The 20,247-nt window shown below is 45.0% G+C and overlaps 1 long non-coding RNA gene across 1 annotated transcript; it reads left to right on the top strand.

Annotated features, from left to right (window-relative positions):
- Positions 1-194: 194 nt before the first annotated feature.
- LOC138740763 (uncharacterized) lies at positions 195-17,008 on the top strand. The gene is made up of 3 exons (XR_011343157.1): positions 195-686; positions 5,599-5,702; positions 16,480-17,008. It is a non-coding gene; the product is annotated as an uncharacterized lncRNA (long non-coding RNA).
- The last annotated feature ends 3,239 nt before the right edge of the window (positions 17,009-20,247 follow it).

Below are 20,247 nucleotides of genomic sequence, written 5' to 3'. Positions count from 1 at the left end.
ACTTTTTATACATTCCATTTCAGTACAGAAGTACCTTCCCCCTTAACGTTCGTCTGCCTCCTGGATTAGTTTAGCATTAGGAAATTCTGCCTAACTTCTAACTTCTTATCAGTTTATGTGCCTTTCAGCAAACTTGCTTACCAGGAAGTGTCATGTTTTTGTTCTTACTCATTAATCAACCCCCAGGACTTGCTAAATCTATCTACTTGCTATCCTGTTTTTGAAGACCCCTATTTTATTATACTTGCTTGACCCTTATTTAACCCATCATAATTCATTCTTACTTAGCACTTGTTTGACTCCTCACATTCCATTATCCCTTACAATCCACCCTTTTTCTTTAGCTACGCTTAGTAAACCCTCATTCGGGCAGTATTCTTTTAAGCTTGGTCTTTTTCCCAGCGAGTGACTAAACGAACTGCGGCCTCAGCATCATCAAACGGAGTTTGAATTAAACACTGCACACAATGCATTAGACAGGGAATTATTATGAGGGCTAAAATAAAAAGCCCAGCCGTTATAAGGGCCATGTGTATCCAGCTCCAGTCGCCAGTAAAAATTTTAGTCCACCATATACCGGACAAAGGATGCCAAGTCTGGACCGGGACATGCGAAAGTTTTTGAATTCTTGAAGAAATATTTTTTTTACCGCCTGGCCATTGTCATCAATCTTCAAGCAACAATTGGTAAGATTTTTCTTTTTATTCGTCATGACATAATTCTTTTTCTAGAATTGATTATTTTTTAATTTCAACACATTTGCAGGATAGGGTTACATCTGTGGATTCGGACCATTCATTATTATTATTAGAATATCAGAGTTCACAGGATGTTCGGAGAGCTCCAAGATGGAGATTCAATACTATGTTACTGCAAAAACCGGAATTTATTAGTTATTTAAAACAACAAATTGAGGTTTTTATTAGTAATAATAGTAATTCTGTTTCTAGTCATTTTGTTTTATGGGATGCAATTAAAGCTTTTTTACGAGGTCAAATTATTAGTTATGCTTCTAAAGTAAAGAAAGAGAGAATTAAAGAGATTGAAGATTTAGAGAAAAAGATAACTGTTACTGAAAAAGAATTTCAAAAAAATGCTACTGAAATGCAAAAGAATCAGTTAACTAATTTAAATTTTAAATATAATGAATTACAAACTTATCGGTTTGAATGTTTAATGAACCAAACTAAACATAAATTTTATGAATGGGGTGAGAAAGCTCATAAAGTTCTGTCATGGCAGTTAAAAAGGAACAATTATCTAGAATTATACTAGTAATTAGAAAGAAATAGGGTATTACTTTTAGTCAAAAGGAAATTAATGAGGAATTTTGTAATTTTTATTAAAAATTATATACTTCGGAATGTAAAGATGTAACTGAGGGTGCTATAGATTCTTTTTTGAAAAATATTAAATTGCCACAATTGAATCAAGAAGATAGACAGGAGTTAGATAAATCCTTTACAGAAAAGGAAATAGAAACGGCGATAAGAGATATGCCAAATGGAAAGGTACCTGGTGAAGATGGGTTTTCTATAGAGTTTTATAAAACTTTTTATGCTGATATATTTCCTATATATAAGGATGTTTTACAACAAATTTATGACACTTTTCGATTACCCGAGTCTTGTTCCAATGCAATAATTACAGTTATACCACAAAAAGATAAAAATCCTTTACAGGTTTCTTCTTATAGACCAATATCGCTGTTAAATGTAGATTATAAAATTGTAGCAAAAGCTATGGCTAATCAATATTTGCCTAAAATAATACATAGTTATCAAACGGGATTTATAAAAAATAGATATGCGTCAGATAATATTTTGCTTTTAATAACTTTGATAAATAAATCTAAATCTCAGATGAATTATCCAATAGTGGTTTCGCTGGATGCAGAAAAGGCTTTTGATAGAGTGGAATGGAAGTTTTTGTTTAAAGTACTTGAGAAATTTTGTTTTGGTTATTCATTTATTGGATTGATAAAGGCTTTATATAATAGTCCGAAGGCCAGAATTGCTGTCAATGGGCAGATTTCAGAATCTTTTAATTTAACAAGATCTACTAGACAAGGATGCCCATTGTCACCTGCTTTATTTGCTATAGTTATTGAGCCTTTGCCACAATTAATACGTCAAAATGAAAATGTTAAAGGCATGAGAGTTTTGAATAAGGAATATAAGATTAATCTATTTGCTGATGATGTTTTATTATATTTGGTGGATCCGGGTATTTCTTTACCAGCAATTCAAGAATGTTTAGAAATTTATGGTCAATTATCTGGTTATAAAGTAAATTGGACCAAAAGTGAAATTTTAACAATTTGTAAAAATGATTATTCAATATATAAAACTATTACAAATTTGAAGTGGACCACACAAATTAAATATTTAGGAATTAATGTTAATATGGAATTTCAAGATTTATATTCAATTAATTATCTTCCTTTAATAAAAAGGATTAAATTAGATTTGACTAGGTGGAAGGATTTGCCTTTGGGTTTATTAGGGAGGTTTAATACTATAAAAATGAATATTTTTCCCCGAATACAATATTTGTTTCAATCAATTCCTTATTTTTTAAATAAAAGTTTTTTTAAGGATCTATATAAAGCAATTAGAGACTTTTTATGGAAGGGAAAATTTCTGAGGGTAGCGATGAGAAAGGGATTTTCAATTTGGAGGTTTAAGATTACTGAATTTTCAACATTATTATGAAGTAGCTCAATTTAAATTTCTTAGTGCATTAATGAATATGGATGATCCACCCAGTTGGGCAAAGATAGAAATGGCGGTTATTTCAGAAAAACTTTCTCATGAGTTTTTGTTTCGATGGAATAAAAATTTATTACGAACTTATGATGTCCCATTATTGAAGCATTTATTAAATTTATGGACAAGTAAATTTAATAAATTGGGGCTCAAAAATAAATGGTCTGGACAATTGCCATTATATAACAATCAACTTGTTCCTTTTACAGTCTCCAATATTACTTTGAAACAGTGGGAAAGGAAGGAAATAAAAGATTTATCCGATTGTTTTTCTGAGGGATGTTTTTGCTCTTTTGATGAATTACAAAGGAAATTCAGTATTAGTGGAAACTCTGTATTTGTGTATTATCAATTAAGATCTTTTGTAAAACAGATATGTGGTCGACATATGATTTTATTGCCTGATTCTAATTCTGAGGAATATCTACTTTCAATACCACAAAAGGGATATATATCTGATTTGTATTGTATTTTACAAGAAATTGATAGTAAAAAAGATTGGGATAAGGATAAGTTGAAATGGGAAAAAGATTTAGGTTTTATAATAGCTGAAGAAGCTTGGATAGAAATTTGTCAGAATAGTATTAGGAAATTGGTTAATGCTAGATTAGCGATGATTAATTACAATTTTATACATCAGTTATATTTAACACCGGAGAAACTAAAAAAGTTTGGTCTTAGTAAGTCGGATTGCTGTTTTCATTGTGACCAGACGGCTAATACTTTTTTGCATACTGTTTGATTTTGTGATCGATTGCAACAGTTTTGGAAGGGTATTCAATCTATATTTAATAGTTTATATAATATTTGTCTTGTATTAGATCCTGGTATGTTTTTATTAGGGAATATGCAATCATTAATTGATTTGGGCCGACAAGATTATCAGATTTCTTTTATCTATTTAGCTTTAGCTGTGGCCAAGAAATGTATAGCTCTTACTTGGAAAGATAGAAATATATTAACTGTAGATAGGTGGTATTTGGAGATGAAGTTCTGTTTGATTATGGAAAGGATATCTTTTTCAATTCAGGATAGGATGTCTTTTTATAAGTTGAAGTGGACTCCGTTTGCTAAATATATGCATTTAAGTTTGATTTAAATATGTTTTTAAGTTTGATATTTTAGTATTGATAATTTTTTTCTTTTTTTTTCTTTTTTTGATGTTAGTATCTTTATTTGTTATGTTTTATCTTTTTTTTGTGTAAGGGTTTTTTTTTATATAATTATTGTTCATTTTATTAACTCCACTCTTTCACTCTTTATTTTGGGAGGGGTTAGACTAACTTTAAGCTAGGTCATTAATGTGTACTAATTTGGGGGGGGTTAGTTTATTTAGTCTGCCGATGTAGTATTGTAATTTTTATTATCTTATGTTTAATCTTTTTACTGTAACTTTCTATTTTATTCATGTTATAAAATCTTAAATAAAGTTTAAAAAAAAGCAACAATTGGTAAGGTTCAATTTTCCACAGACGCCGCCCTCAGCGGCCAACAAGTAATCGAGGGCCAGACGATTTTGATAAGCTGTAGCTCGTATCTGTTGCTGCTCATCAGCCAATAAATTCAGGGGCTAGTCTTCACCCCAATTTCCAATTTCAAGTTCTCTCTTTAGGCGAGTATCCTGAGGGGATTGTGGGATTAGGCGCATATATAGCTTGGTGGAAAGGTGATGGTCGGCATGCAAAGGCAGTAAGACAAATTGAGGTTAAATGATTCCAATACAACAAGTGTCGCTCCAATCAGGTTCCAAAAAGGTATAAGCCATATTCCTACAAATCCAATATAAACCCTCTGGTGCATATCCATATGGGATAGTCTGGTTCCAGATCTGCCGAAGCGAGATGATGCCCCAGTAAGGGTTTTCCATATGTCACTGGTGTCATTGATACTCTCATAAGGCACACAATCTGAATCATTTTCCATAGAGAATTACCAGGTAGGTGTTGCGGGATGCCAAACAACGGGGACAACGGGGACGGGGTACTGAACTTTAAGATCAGCCATGATCTCGTTGAATGGCGGAGCAGGCTCGAAGGGTCGAGTGACCTACTCCTGCTCCTATCTTCTATGTTTCTATGTTTGTTCTTGAACAGCTTAAGCCGTTTACAACTGGAATCCCCCTTATATTGACGGCCTTTAGCCTTCCGAATGCATTCGTCACCCAATGGATGATTTGCAAGATGCCAAGTTTGGGGGGGGGGGGGGGCATTCAATTTTATTCGTTGCACCATTAAAACGTAGAAGTTCCCATATATCCAAAGGCTCACCTTGCCAGGGCCAGGTACCATCTTTAGTTGGGTCTCCGCAAATCCAACAATTCTTCAACCCCAGCAAGTCAACTGTTCGTTGGCTTAAATCTACCCACTTATTGTCACCTAACCGGTGAGTAGCAGCCTGTCTGTGAGCATTAGCATATATATCCTCTTTATTCCTACTCCAGTTATAGCCCTGACTAATATTTTCCTTATAATTCTCCCACCATCTCCTTTGTACCATATTTTTAGCACTTGTCTTTTTAATACCCGTAGAGGCCGGGACGCAAACCCCAGCCACTCCCCTAGAACAGTTCTGCTTCCCTGGACCATGTTGGGATCCTAAATTAGACCATAATAAATAAGGTACCCCACTGTGAATGCACTTTATACCTGTGCCCCGTTTGCATTCTAATGGTAAACTTGTCCATTCTTCAAAGTAACTATCCCCTATGCTGCCCCTATTCCAGGAGGACTTAATACATTGTGTACAATTGGGTGGTTTCCCAAAAATTGGGAACCAGCAGGAAAACAATACCGCAAATAGTAAAAATAACATTATAACAATTTTTTTTCAGCGGAGCATGACTTTCAGACCAGAAGGATGCGAGACTGCATGCCAGGTGAAGGGGATATTATCAACATCTTTAGTCTGTGGATTAGCGCGCTTAATGCGTTGCACGTGAGTCCATCCCTTTTCTTTTGTTCGTACTACAGTGTCTGTAATCAAAAGTACTCAATAAGGGCCATCCCATATAGGTTCTAGTTTATGGTCTTGCCACGCTTTTACCCAATCATCAGCTTTAATGGAATGAATGGGATAGTCCAAGGGTGGTGTTTGGGCTAATAATCCCTTCTGTTTCAAGTCATTCAAAGAAGTGGAAAGCCCTGTAAATATTTAGATATATATTGGTCATTAGCCTCAGGGGTAGGGGAATCGGTGTGGAAGCCCATGTAGGGAAGACCGAACATCATCTCATATGGTGAGACAGCAAGGTCCTTATGAGGAGCTGTGCGAATCCTAATTAAAGCTAGGGGTAAGCATTTAATCCAGGAGAGGCCAGTTTCCTCATGAAGTCGAGTGAATTGATTTTTCAGGGTCTGATTCATCCGCTCGACACGGCCTGAACTCTGGAGGTGCCATGGGGTGCGTAACTGCCAATCTATTCCCAAGATTTACACACCCCCTGGAGTACCTGAGAGGTAAAATGTGTACCTCGATCTGAGTCAATGGTTTGCACAATGCCGTAACGCGGAATAATAGCCTCTAGTAATATCCGAATAATGGTGTTAGCACGATCATTAGGGGTCGGGAAAGCCTCAACCCATCGAGTAAAATGATCCACCATCACTCGGAGATATTTATAGACCCCCATCTTGAGCAATTCCGTGAAGTCAATCTGTATTCTTTGAAATTGGCGTACAACTATATCGCGACCCCCAGGCATTACATGGCACGTTACTTTCTTATTCACTCGCTGACAAATTGGATATCGCCGAATACTTTGTTTGGCTAAGGTGTATATTCCAGAACAAAAGCATACTTGGAGTCGGTATAGATTGTTCCCACCTTTCCCTCTAAACCCTGGAGAGCTCTACAGAGGGCATACAATTCACAGGATTGGGCCAACCAAGTACCGGGGAGATGACCAGCCTGAATCACAACTCCTTCATTCCTGTCCACTACACGAATGCCATCAATGCAGCGGGAAGATCCATCAATAAACCATCTTTCACCCTCTAGTAAAAGTTCGTCGCTTAAATCACCTCTAATTTTAGTCTGTAAATCTATCACTTTTAAGCATACATGCTCTAATTGGGGACCGTATCAGAGTCTGGAGAAACCAAGAAGGCGGCTGGATTCTGATCTTTATTTGTAACCAATGTCAAATCATTCCTATCCATAAGGATTGCTTCATACTTCAAAATTCTGGAATCGGTAAGCCACCTTCCGGCACGTTGTAAGAGAATGGTGCGGACTGTGTGAGGGGTGTTAACTGTCATCGGGGCATCAAATGTAATTTTACGTCCTTCCTCTACTAGAATGGCAGTGGCCGCAATTGCTTGCTCACAATCTGGCTAACCACGACAAACAGGATCTAAAATCTTTGATAGAAAGGGAACTGGTTGGATCCCTGTGGATGGGTGTTACTACAGAAGGGACGGTGATGATTTTGGGGGTGGGGGGGTGGAAAGATTTTGCGGTCCCTAAATTAAAGAATGTAAAGATACAAATGGGAGGAAAAATTATAACAGAGGATATTTTACTAATTCTCCAAGCTGGGGTTTGCTTGTTGGGTCGTGATTCTGCCTCCTGGATTGGTTTAGCATTAGGTAATTCTGCCTACGTGTATTCTAACTTCTTATCAGTTTATGTGCCTTCTGCAAACTTGTTTACCAGGAAGTCATGTCTTTATTCTTACTCATTAATCAACCCCCAGGACTTGCTAAATCTATCTACTTGCTATCCTGTTTTTGAAGACCGCTATTTTATTATACTTGCTTGACCCTTATTTAACCCATCATAATTCATTCTTACTTAGCACTTGTTTGACTCCTCACATTTCAATATCCTTTACAACATTAGCACAGTTTCTGCAGTGCAGGCAAGAGCTTTTGGTGATCCCAGGGCCAAATGGCTGCAGGAACGTGAGGAATAGAAGCGGGGGGGGGGGGTGGGGGCTGGCCGTCCAGTCCATTGAGCCTGCTCTGCTGTTCAATGAAACCATGGCTAATCTGATGATGGGCTGATCTCTTACGTGCCTTTTCCCCATATCCCTTAATTCCCTGACTCTCCAAATATATTTACTGAGGTGGGCAAAGGAGTTCCCCCTCATCTCCATCCTAAATCTAGTTCTTGTCTTCTCCCGCTAATTGAAACAACTTATCTGTGCCTTTCATAATTTTTTGTGTTTGTATAAGATCCCTTTTATTTCTTCTAAATTCCAGTGAGTGCAGTTCCAGACAATAGGCCAAACCCCTCATCTCTGGAATCAGCCTGGTGAACCTGCTCTGTACTACTTCCAAAACCAGTACATCCTTCCTCAAGTAAGGAGACCAGAACTGCACATAGTACTCCAGATGCAGCCTCACGAGTGCCTTGTACAATTGCAGCATAACCTCCCTGCTCCTGAATTCAATCCCTCCAGCAATAAAGACTAACATTCCATTTGCCTTCTCGATTGTCTGTTGCACCTGCAAACCAACATTCTGTGATTCATGCACAAGCACTTCCAAGTCCTTCTGCAGCATGCTGCAGGCTCTTGCCATTTTTCCTTCCATAGTAGATAATCTCACATTGACCAACATTGACTTCCATCTGCCAGACCCTTGCCCATTCACTTAACCAATCTATATCTCTCTGCACACTCTCTGTATCCTCTGTCAAAGCTACCTTGTCCCACATGTACCTGTCCAAATTTCTCATAAATTTTGAAATTGAACCTGCATTTACCAATTCCGCTTGTTCCCATTGTTCAGGACCCCAAACAGTCCTTGCAAGTGAAGCAACACTTCAATTGTGAATCTGCAGGGGACATCTACTGCTCCGGTGCTCCCATTATGTTCTCCTCTACAGTGGAGATACTGGGACGCAGGCTGGGAGATCGCTGTGCACCTAGGCTTTGTCTGCTGAAATAGTGGATACGTCCCAGAGGCCACCTGTTGTGTTAGGAAGAGTATCAGATTTGGTGGATTTATGGCGGCATGCCACTAGGCAGGCAAACTGGCCCCGCTTGTAATCCATGCAGCGGGGTAGCCAGCCAAAATGGTGCCGTCGGGGGCTTCCCCTTCTCAGCACCAGGCTCAGAAGCCCACACTGGGGGACCACGTGATGCCCGAGTGACATCGGCGCCCCACCCAGTGCGGTTCTCAGCCAGGTCCAGGCTGGGAGTACAAGTCCAGCCCAGCAGCCAGCAATAAACCAGTTTTCTGCTCACTGAGCTCAACCCGTCTGGTTGTGTGTTCTTTCAGTAGCAGTGTTGCTGCCACTACAATTGGTGACCCCGACTGGTTCAAACATCTTTCTACCCAACATGAGCGAACCTGGGATCAGTGCTATAGCCATCAAGCTGCCTGACTTCTGGGTTCAGGAGCCGGAGACCTGGTTCGCCACGCGGAGGCTCAGTTTCACCTCCAGCAGATTTCGTCCGACATGACCAAATTCTACCATGTGGTCGCCGCCCTGAACCATGCCACCGCCAAACATGTGCTGCACCTTGTTCAGCACCCGCCCGCTGAAGACAAATACGGGACCATCAAGCGAGTGCTCACCAGATCCCTCGGACTATCCAGGCGGCAGCGTGCCGCTCAGATGCTGCAGCTCAACGCCTTGGGGGAACAGGTCCCCAGTGGAGCTGATGGATGAGATGCTCACGCTCATGGTTGATCACACCAACTGCCCACTCTTTGAGAGAATTTTCCTCAACCATCTGCCCGATGACATCCGGCCGTAACTGGCCCAAGAGAGCTTTATCCAACCCAAGGTTGCTCAGAAGGCCCAAGTGCTATGGTTCGAGCGATTCCCAGAGGGCTTGGCAGTCCAGCAGGTCATGAGGCACAGGCATGACCACGTCAAGCCTGCCCCAAGTGCTGCGGTAGAACACCCGGCCCCTGCAGGGGCCACCAGGAGCAGCATAACCAGGGGCACGGCATCCGCTCCAGGCCTCTGCTTCTACCACCAGCGCTGGGGAGCCAAAGCTCAGAAGTGTCATCAGCCCTGCTCATTCCAGGGAAATGAGCAGGCCAGCCGCTGTTACTGGCTGCGGTGGCTGGCCAAGGACACAGCCTCCTCTACCTGCGGGATTCAGTCAATGGCTGGTGCTTCCTCATTGATACTGGGGCCCAGATCAGCATCATCCTGGCCACGGCCATCGAGTCCAGGAACCGACCTCGAGGACCTCCCCTCCGTGCAGCCAACGCAACAGAGATCCAGACGTATGGGAACAAGACAGTCCACTTCTCGATCGGCCGGAAAAGTTCTCGTGGAGGTTCACCGTCTCATCCCTTCCAACCATCACCCTGGGTGCCAACTTCTTCCTCACCCACGGCCTCCTGGTGGACATTTGATGTAGGCGCCTGGTAGACGCCTGGACTTTCCAGGCTGTTCACCTCGATGCCTCCCACACAGAGCAGCCGCAGATGGCCATGACCAGCACACCCAGAGACGAGTTCCAGTGAGTCCTGGATGGCTCCCGGCCCTCCTCAGACCACAGTTCTCTGCTGCCTCACCATGTCACAGGGTGTTCCACCACATCCCCACCCAGGGTCCATGCCAAGGCACGCTGGCTCCCGCCCGACAAGCTTCAGGTGGTGAAGGAAGGGTTTTCGCATCTGCTGAAGCTGGGGATCATTCGGTGCTTCGACAGCCCGTTGGCCTCACCACCTCACCTGGTCCCAAAATCCTCCGGCGGCTGGTGTCTCTGCAGAGACTATTGTCGGCTCAACGAGGTGACAGTTCCTGACCATTACCCCATCTTTCACATCCAGGACTTTATGGCCAACCTACATGGTGTGAGGGTTTTCTCCAAGGTTGACCTGGTACGCGGGTATCACCAAATCCCAGTGCACCCCGAGGACATACCCAAGACGGCTATCATCACCCCCTTCGGCTTGTTCGAATTCCTTCGCATGCCGTTTGGGCTAAAGAATGCCGCTCACACCTTCCAGCACCTCATGGACTCAGTGGGCAGGGACCTGGATTTTGTCTTCATTTATTTGAATGACGTCCTTGTTGCCAGCAGGGATCAGACACAAAACAAGGCCCACCTGCACGCCTTCTTCTCTCAGCTGGCCGACTTCGGCCTCACCATCAACCCAGTTCAGGAAAGAGTCCATGCAGTTACTGGGCCATACCATCACGGCCAAAGGAGCCACACCCACCACTACGGAGGTCGCCACTATCAAGGAGTTCGAATGCCTGGTCAACATCAAGGGGCTGCAGGAGTTCGCAGGTATGGTCAACTTCTATAACCAATTCATCTCAGGAGCCGTGCGCATCATGCAGCTGCTATTCGCCCTCATCACAGCCAAGCACAAAACGCTCACCTGGACCTCAGAGGCCTGCAGTGCATTCGAGGCCACCAAGGATGCCCTCGCGAAGGCTACCATGCTCGCCAACCCACACACCGACCTGGATATGGCGCTCTCCGTCGAGGCCTCTGCCACTCCATGGCCTATTACCCGCAGGCCAATGGGCTGGTCGAGCATCTGCACCACCACCTTAAGTCGGCACTTATGGCCCGACTCACCAGTCCTGACTGGATGGACGAACTGCCTTGGGTGCTCCTGGGCATCTGCTCCACGCCCAAGGAGGATCTGCAGGCATCATCAGCTGAGCTGGTCTCCGGCACACCGCTGGCACTGCCTGGTGAGTTCATCAACGTGCCTCTCAACCCTCCAGCTGTCACCGCACGAGCTACTTCCCCACCTCAGGGCCCACTTGGACTCCTTTGCACCCCCACCGCCACCCAGACACAGCACACGGCCATCTTACGTCCCCAGCGAGCTGCACTCTGCAGAGTATGTTTTTATTCGGCGGGGCCTGCCCGCGGCACCTCTGCAGAGACCTTATGAGGGGCCATACAGGGTTGTCCAGTGTTCAGGGTCTACGTTCACACTGGACATCGGCGTCAGGTGGGGGCTGTTGACTGTGGACAAGCTGAAGCTATAATGGAAGATTTAAACTGTGTATTTTACTTCTGCAGCTGCAAGGCTGAGAACCTGCTTGTTTTTTAGAATCAGCAGACATAATCTAATTTACACCATGAGGCCCAGGATGCATATTTAGTAGACACACCTAAATTCCACCATGGGGCCCAGGATGCAGTTGAATCAGTAGAGATTATCCAACTTCCACCATGAGGCCCAGAGATGCAGTTTTCTTTTGTTGGTCGCAGACTGTCAGGAGACTTTGAAGATAATTAAATCATTTGTTCAAAGAGATAAGATCTGAAGTAAACAACTTTTGGGTAATTAAGCCATGGTCCCACTGCTAAAGTTTGAGACTCTCCAAGAGGTGGCAACATCTCTTAGCAAGAAGAAGAACTTCAAGACTCCAGCTAACGTCCCGGTCGAGGGAGATGGAGAAGCTGCTACCGGCATCCCGACAACCTACTACAAGTGTGCAGTTGTTGCCTCGCTTCGGCAGTTGGGACCAGTCCAGGCATTGATAAGTATAATTGGGAAGGTCTTGCATATTGTAGTGTGAATTCAGCTTTACATTTAGTAATAAAGCCTTGTATAAACTGAATTGCTCTCGGTGTGTGTGTCTATTTTCTTTCGGTAGCTCAAACACTGTGACCAATCTAAAACGATCAAAATGAGAGGTATAAGTTTACCCAAGACAATTGGCGCTGCGAGCAGGGTTGGTCTCAAGATGTTTCGCCGAAAGAAAGAGGTGACCCCTGAGCAGTTCTTGATTCCAGGATGGACTTCCAAAGACGATGGCCAATACCCTGTCTTTGTTGGGACCACCCCTTACTTGGGATGAGAAGTTAGATCCATCAAGTGTGCCTCTGGGAGAGGCACTTTCTCCTTCGAGAAAGTAAATTTCCTGGTGAAAAGGGGACGCTGACGGACGGTTTTTGGCTGCTGGCCACAGCCTTACGCCACTCCGTTCAGCGTGAAGCAGAATTAGTTCAAAGAGAAGTAGAATCTCAGCACAAGAGAGAGCAATTCAAGGAAGAGCTAGAAGCCATGCGACAACACTGTTCCATGATGAGCGAGATTGTTCGTACCAGTCAGGACCGAGCCAAAGAATGGGAGGATAAGCACGTCCAGACGATCTGCCGTAATATTAAACTCCGGCAGCAGCTCTGTGCAGATAAAGAAAGGCATGGAGTAGAACCCGATCCACATCGTATTCGTGCCATGATAAGGAATGGCGACGATCCTGATGTAATTGATGATTGGGATGGGAATATCTGGAATGATGACAATGGTAATAATGCAGATACTCCTCAGCATGTGCCTAACATAGTACCCTCGCCACCTGCTGTTCATGCCCGCCCTGTAAAGCAGCAGATTTTACAAACAGACGGAGAGGGAGAGGGGTGGAAAGTAACTGACAAGATTGAAGAGGTAGATAATCCCCTGATCTCACTAGAGGACCCAAGGGAAGGTACCCGAACTCCTGCTTACGCTCAATGGCCCACCCCCTCTACGGGAAGGCCTAGGCCTTGTCTCGTCCACTGGGCAAAGGACCCTGTGGGCCAAAGTGGGAGCAGGGGTCAAGAGCAGTCAATGATACGTGACTTCTCTGTAAAAGAGCTGGCTGCCAATGGAGATCGATTTAGGCAAAAGGCGGGAGAAACTCTGGCGGCCTGGCTCCTGTGTGTTTGGGAGAAAGGAGGGGGGCTAATGTATATTTAACCCCTGAGGAATTGTTGGGATTAGGAACATTGACTACTGATATCCGGGTCACTGCTGAGCTGCGGGGTAGAGGAAGAGAGGTGGATTACTTACTTTCCACTCTAGGGGATGCCCTGCTACGAGTATACCCATCGCCAGTAGATTGGGATTTACATTTACAGAACAATTGGGGCACCCAGAGGAGGGTATAGCAGTAATTCATCAACAGGCCCTGGCCTCTGCCTTGTATGCAGGGCGTTTGAGGCTGTGGGTACATGGGGGGAACCCTATTCACGGCTGGAATGCATACCATATTGGTTCATTCCGCCCAACCCACTGTATGGGGACTGGTTCTGTCCATAACTAGTCTGCTAATTGGGCACCCTGTGTTTGAGGCGGTGCACGCCTTATCTGGGGTTCAAGAATTAGAGTTGGGAGGTAAAATCCACTCATGTACAACCCAGGTTAAATCAGACAAGCAGGATGAAAAGAGAGGGGCTGCTGCGAATAACAGACCGACAAGAAAGGACCTTTTTCTAACCTTGTTAAAGTTAGGGGTACCTAAAAGTGATATTGATGGCAAACCTACTGCGGTCCTTTATGCCCTTTATAAGAGGAAGGCAGGGAAACGTCATCCCCAGTCCTCCTGGTCCAGCTGTGCCTTCTGCGCCCACTGCTGCCCCTATCGAGCCAGTTTCTCTTGCTCCAGTTATCTATGATGAGTTACAACAAACGGTTAAAAAGGCTCTTATGGATAATAGTGGCATGTAGACCTGGAAGCCCCCGAACCCTACTAAAGCATGAGGGTGTGGACAGGTCCCCTGTGTCTACTCTATTGAGACACGGCGGATACACGGGGACCCGCAACCCTACATACCGTTAACAGTCCATTGGGGTGGGGGTAATGACTGCCAATATTTGGCCTTGGTCGATACCGGTGCGGAGCACTCGGTGATTCCGGGTAACCCTGACCTCTAGACTGGACCGACCTTTCGAATAGAGGGGATGGGAGGAGCGATCACCCTGGCGAAGGAAATAAAAGTCCACGCCATGCTGGGTGATGGCCCTTCCCCTATATGGTTACATGCCCCGGTGGCTGCCACTGACGAGTGATTCCTGGGTATTAATATGTTGGCCGGTAAGGCCCTTAATACTAGCCAAGGGGGATTTGCATTTGGAATTCGGACTATTACAAAAAGACTAGTGGTGGGTCGGGCTAAGTGGGATCCTGTGATGGTGGCTCCCCCCCAAAACCAGTATGCATTCCACAATATCGCCTCCCTGGAGGGCAGGAAGAGATTACTGCCACCATCAATGCTTTGCAAAAAGAAGGGGTAGTGAGGCCCTCAACATTGCCCTTTAATAGCCCTGTTTGGCCGGTCCAGAAGCCAGATGGCTCCTGGGGAATGACAGTTGACTATCGTTATTTGAACAAACATGCCCCACCACTTGCTTCGGCAGTTCCGGACATTGTCACCCTTATTGAAAACATTGCTACTGGGAACTCAAGAACATGGTATGCTGTCATTGATCTCGCTAATGCCTTCTTCAGTATTCTTATAGCTGAGGTCTCACAGGATCAGTTCGCCTTTACCTGGAAGGGGCGTCAGTATACCTTCACCTGCCTCCCTCAGGGCTAGGTACACTCTCCCACTATTTGCCACAACCTAATTGCCCATGATTTTGAGATGGTGCCAGTATCGCCTTCCCTCTCAATTCACCATTATATTGATGATGTGATAATCCAAGGGGCCACGGAAGAGATGGTACAGAAAGCAGAACAAGAGGACGCCTGGTTTACTGATGGTAGCAGCCGATGGGTGCAAGGAAAGCAGAAGTGGAAGGCAGTGGCTTACCATCCCAGGTCAGGAACTCACTTATTGGAGAAGGGGGATGGTGGCTCCAGTCATTATGCTGAGTTGAAGGCGGTCACTTTACCACTAGACCCCCATGATCACCCTCTTCGCTTGTTTACTGATTCCTGGGCTGTGGCTAATGGATTAGTGGTATGGATGCCTGATTGGCAAAAGAATGACTGGCTGATACATGACCGCCCAGTATGGGGCAAACAGTTGTGGCAGCTGTTGTGGGATGCTTCCCATCATCGTGAGATAACCGTATATCACGTTGACGCCCATACCAATGCGATGACGAACATGGCACAACATAATGCAGTAGCAGATCAACTTGCCACTATCAGCCACGCCGATACCGTCCCCCTGGCTCAATGGGCACACGAACAGAGTGGCCATGTGGGGGAGAAGGGATCAGCTATGTGGGCCCATACACATGCCTTACCCATCCATCAGAACAATGTCTGCATGGTCGTGCGGACATGCCCAGCATGCCAGCTTGTGAATTCCCGCACCGTTCCTCCTGGTCCTCATGGCCGAATAAGACGGGGTGCTCGCTCAGCTGCAGTCTGGCAAATTGATTACATAGGCCCTATGTCAGACTGTATGGGTAAACGTTACGTCCTATTAATGGTTGACACCTTTTCAGGCCTGGTTTTTGCTTTTTCCACCAAGACGGCTGACCAATCTAGCACTATCCAAAGACTAAACCATTTAATTTCTCATTATGATGTACCAGAGGAAATTCACTCTGATAATGGCTCGCACTTCTCCGGGAAGGCAATCTGTGATTGGGCAGCTGACAACAGTATTTTATGGGTCCACCATATTCCTTATTATCCGCAGGCTGCCGGGTTAGTTGAACGAATGAATGGCTTACTGAAGGAACAAGTTCGTTTGTTAACATCACTGGGGACCCTGAAGGGGTGGTGCCATGTGCTGTAGCAGGCAATCGACAATTTGAATCATTGCCCTTTGAAGGGAGGCACACCTTTCCACTGACTTCTTCACTCTTCTGAACTACAGCCTATTCCAGAGGAAAAACAGTATTTGCCCCCATTCCCGAGCTAGAGAATGTCGGACAAAAGGTATGGGTGGCATCACCAGGTAGTGTCCCTCCTGTAAAAGGGGAAATAGTGACACCTGCCCAGGGTAACACTCAGTGGGTAGCTATTGAGGGACAGGATGGTTTAGTTTGTTTAAATACTGAACGCTTACGGCATCGTGAGTGACATATTTCAGGCTTGTTTGTTCCAGGTCCTCCATCTTGTGCTCCTGCTGATCTGGCTTAACCGTTGCTTTGATGTCAGCAATTGGATTTGTAATGTCGAGGACGTTCTGAGGGAGTTGCCCGTGGGGGACACGGCAACTATGTGCCCATTTGTACATTGGGTGCCACCTTCAGGCTCCTGTACCTCCTTCCTGCTGTTGGCAGCGTGAAGAGGGTGGTGACGGTCCTTGAGGGCAGAGGCTGCTTTCTTAAAGACACAGCCTCTTGTAGACGTTGTTGATGGAGTGGAGTCTGATTGTCCATGTGATACAGTCGATGCTCGGGAAAGAGATCAAAGCCAGCACCACCAGGCTGAGGAAACAACTTCTTCCCATGGGCAGTGAGAATGCTGAACGACCAAAGGAACTGCTCACACTGACCATCTGACACTCTCCGTAGCTTACATGTGTATTGTTTGTCTGTATGTGTGTTATGTCTGGGTGTCTGTCTACATGCTTCGTACCGAGGATGGGAGAATGCTGTTGTACTTGTGCAGTCAGATGACAATAAACTTGATTTGACGACTTGGTCAAGTTCACAACTCTCTTGAGCGCTACAATGGAACCTCACTCCATGACACCCATTGACAATGCATTCCAGATCTCGAACACACTGTGTCTAAAGGGTTTTTACCTCCTGTCACTCTTCCGTTTTCACTCACAAGCAACTCTCCATCAATGGAAACAACCTTCCTCTTTCCATTTGAGTCAGAACTCCTCATCACTGTGTATCAGAGCCCCCTCAACTGGATATCCCAGTTTCTTCATTCTGTTCTTGAGCTAGCGGTCCATCAGATCAGCCACCATAAACCTTGGACCCTCTCCAATGCCTCCACGTCCTTCCTAACACTAGACGATGTTATTCCACATCAGGAGAGCAATGGATCGGGTGAACGAAGAGAGTCTTTTTGCCCAGAGCCGGGGAATCGGTAAAACAGAGGACATGGGTTTCAGGTTTGGGGGGGGGGGACTGGAACCCGAGAGGTAACATTTTTTACACAGAGGGTGGTGGGTGTGCGGAACGGGCTGCAGAGGAGAGGGTTGAGGCATGGACTATTGAAACGTTTAAGAAAAAATTCTTGGAGAGATGGGTTCAAAATCAAAATTTATTGTCATGAACAAGTCATGAAATTCAGCATCATAGAGCAAACATTCACATTATAACCATCTTACAACATTATAAAAATAACAGGGCATGAAAAGTCAGGCAGTGTCTTTGGTTCATTAATTATTTGGAAATCTGATAGCAAAAGGGTTTGAAGCTGTCCTTGTGCCGCTGAGTGCTCATCTTTAGGCTCCTGTACCTTTTCCCCGATGGATGCAGAGTGAAGAGGGCATGGCCTGGGTGGTGGGAGCTTTGAGGCTGCATTTTTTAAGACACTGCCTCATGTAGATGTCCTTGTTGGAGTGAAGTCTGGTGCCTGTGACGTCACAGCCCGAGTTAGCAATCCTCTGGAATTTATTCTTGTCCTGAGAGTTGGCGTCTCCATTCCAGGCAGTGATGCAACCAGCCAGAATGCTCTCCACGGTCCACCTGTAGAAGATTACAAGAGTCTTCAGTGACTTAACAAATCTCCTCAGACAAAGTATAGATAGGCGCTGGCGAGCATTTGTCAAAGTAGAGGCTCCAGGACAGATCCTCACAGACGTTGACACCCAGGAATTTTAAATTCTTGATCCTCTCCACTATTGAGCCCTCGTTGGGGACTGGGTTGTGTTCCCCTGTCTTCCTCCTGAAGTCCATATTCACCTCCTTGGTTTTGGTGACGTTGAGCGCAAGGTTGTTGTCATTACACCGTTCAACGAGCTGATCTGTCTACCTCCCGTATGCTTCCTCATTGCCGTAAGTGATTCTGCCAATAACTGTGGTGTCATCGTCAAACTTGTAGATTGAAGTGCTAGTTGATGAAGCAGACAAAGGCAATGTAGTCAAACAATAATCATGGCTTTTATTAGCAGAAACTAATGGTACAATAATGAAAGACAATGGGTGCATACACAGTTATACCCAAGGGGAGTGTCTTTAACGGTAGAGATAAGCACAGCCAATGTTAGTACAGCAAGGTTAGCCAAAGGGAAGACTGACAGCTCAGCAGAGATTCACCACAGTCTCCCCCGGCAGAAGAAGGGTTAAAATCAAAAGGACAGCTACGAGGTAAAATTTAAGCAAGAAATACATGGATATCATAATTGGCATTGAGAATTCTCTGACAGCCAAAATATGCCAGTATCTAGCAAAGCAATCAAAATATAATGAGATGTTATGAATACTGAAGCCTCTCAGGTTGTTTACAGATTCTAGTTGATTTTCTAATTGGAACAGGTGCAGGCCTTGTACGCTTTGCATCCTTAGGAACGGACGGTGTTGATACTGGTCCTGGATCTGTAGTGTGGGAAGGTCGGACTTCTGGACCTGCTCCAGAATCGCCAGCGTGAGGTTGTGGAGCCTCACCATGGCCATTTGAATGCTCACAGGTTGGGGGGGGGTGAGCCCAACCTCTCAGGCTCACTCTGAATAGGGGTGTGAGGAAGGGGCAAACCAGGTGGGGCCAGATCTCTTAGATCTACAGTGTCCATGCTCCAGTCTGGGAATTTAACATGAGCGTAGTTGGGGTTAATATGCAGTAGCTGAACTGGTTGGACTAGAGGGTCTGTTTTACACGTCCAAGAATGGCTCTTCAGCAATACGGTCCCAGGCTCAGATAAACAGGCTGTCCCTGATTTTCTAAGAAAAGCAAACATATGTTCATGAGGAGTTTGATGTGTGGCTGTCCATAGTGGAGACCGAATAGAATGTAGCGCCTCAGGCAGCACCCTCTGCCACCGGGTAACAGGGTAACCATGTGTCTTTAACACGAGGTTAACAGTCTTCCAGACTGTAGCATTAGCCCTTTCAACCTGCCCATTGCTCTGTGGGTTATAGCTCGTGGTACGGCTGGTGGTAATCCCCTTTGCAGCTCAGCGCTCATGAATGCCAGCGAGTCGAGGGCTAGTGCATAGGCAGCATCACTTTCCCCGGGTTTCTGGCATCCAGTCAGCAACTGGTGTCGAACAAGCACCACGTTCTGTGGTGCCGCATAATAAGCAGTCAGACGTTCCTGGGCTATAGCCATAGCTCTTTGCGTTACATAGAAACATAGAAGATAGGAGCAGGAGTAGGTCGTTCGACCCTTCAAGCCTGCTCCGCCATTCAACGAGATCATGGCTGAACTTAAAGTTAAGTACCCCGTCTCCACCTTCTCTCCGTAACCTTTAATACCCTTATACTCAAGAAATATATCTAATTCCCTCTTAAATATATTTAATGAACCTGCCTCTACTGCCCTCTGTGGCAATGAATTCCACAGATTCACCACCCTCTGGGTAAAGAAATTCCTCCTCATCTCGGTCCTAAATGGTTTGCCTATTATCCTCAAACCATGGCCCCGGGTTCTGGATTTTCCCATCATTGGAAACATTCCATCTGCATCCATTCCGTCCAGTCCTGCCAGAATTTTATATGTCTCTATGAGATCCCCTCTCAATCTTCTAAACTCCAGCGAGTACTATCCCAATTTGCGCAATCTTTCCTCATAAGTCATTCCTGCCATTCCAGGCCCTGTACAGCTGCAGTAAGGTATCCTTGTTCCTATACTCAAACACTCTTGATATGAAGGCCAACATACCATTTGCCTTTTTAACCGCCTGCTGTACCTGCATGCTCGCCTTCAGAGACTCCTCGGTCTCTCTGCACTTCCCCATCTCTTAATCTATTGC

This window comes from Narcine bancroftii, chromosome 8 (assembly GCF_036971445.1).
Source record: "Narcine bancroftii isolate sNarBan1 chromosome 8, sNarBan1.hap1, whole genome shotgun sequence".
NCBI lineage: Eukaryota > Metazoa > Chordata > Chondrichthyes > Torpediniformes > Narcinidae > Narcine > Narcine bancroftii.
The sequence above is the reverse complement of the archived record's forward strand: the minus strand, read 5'-3'. Positions and strand labels throughout refer to the sequence as shown.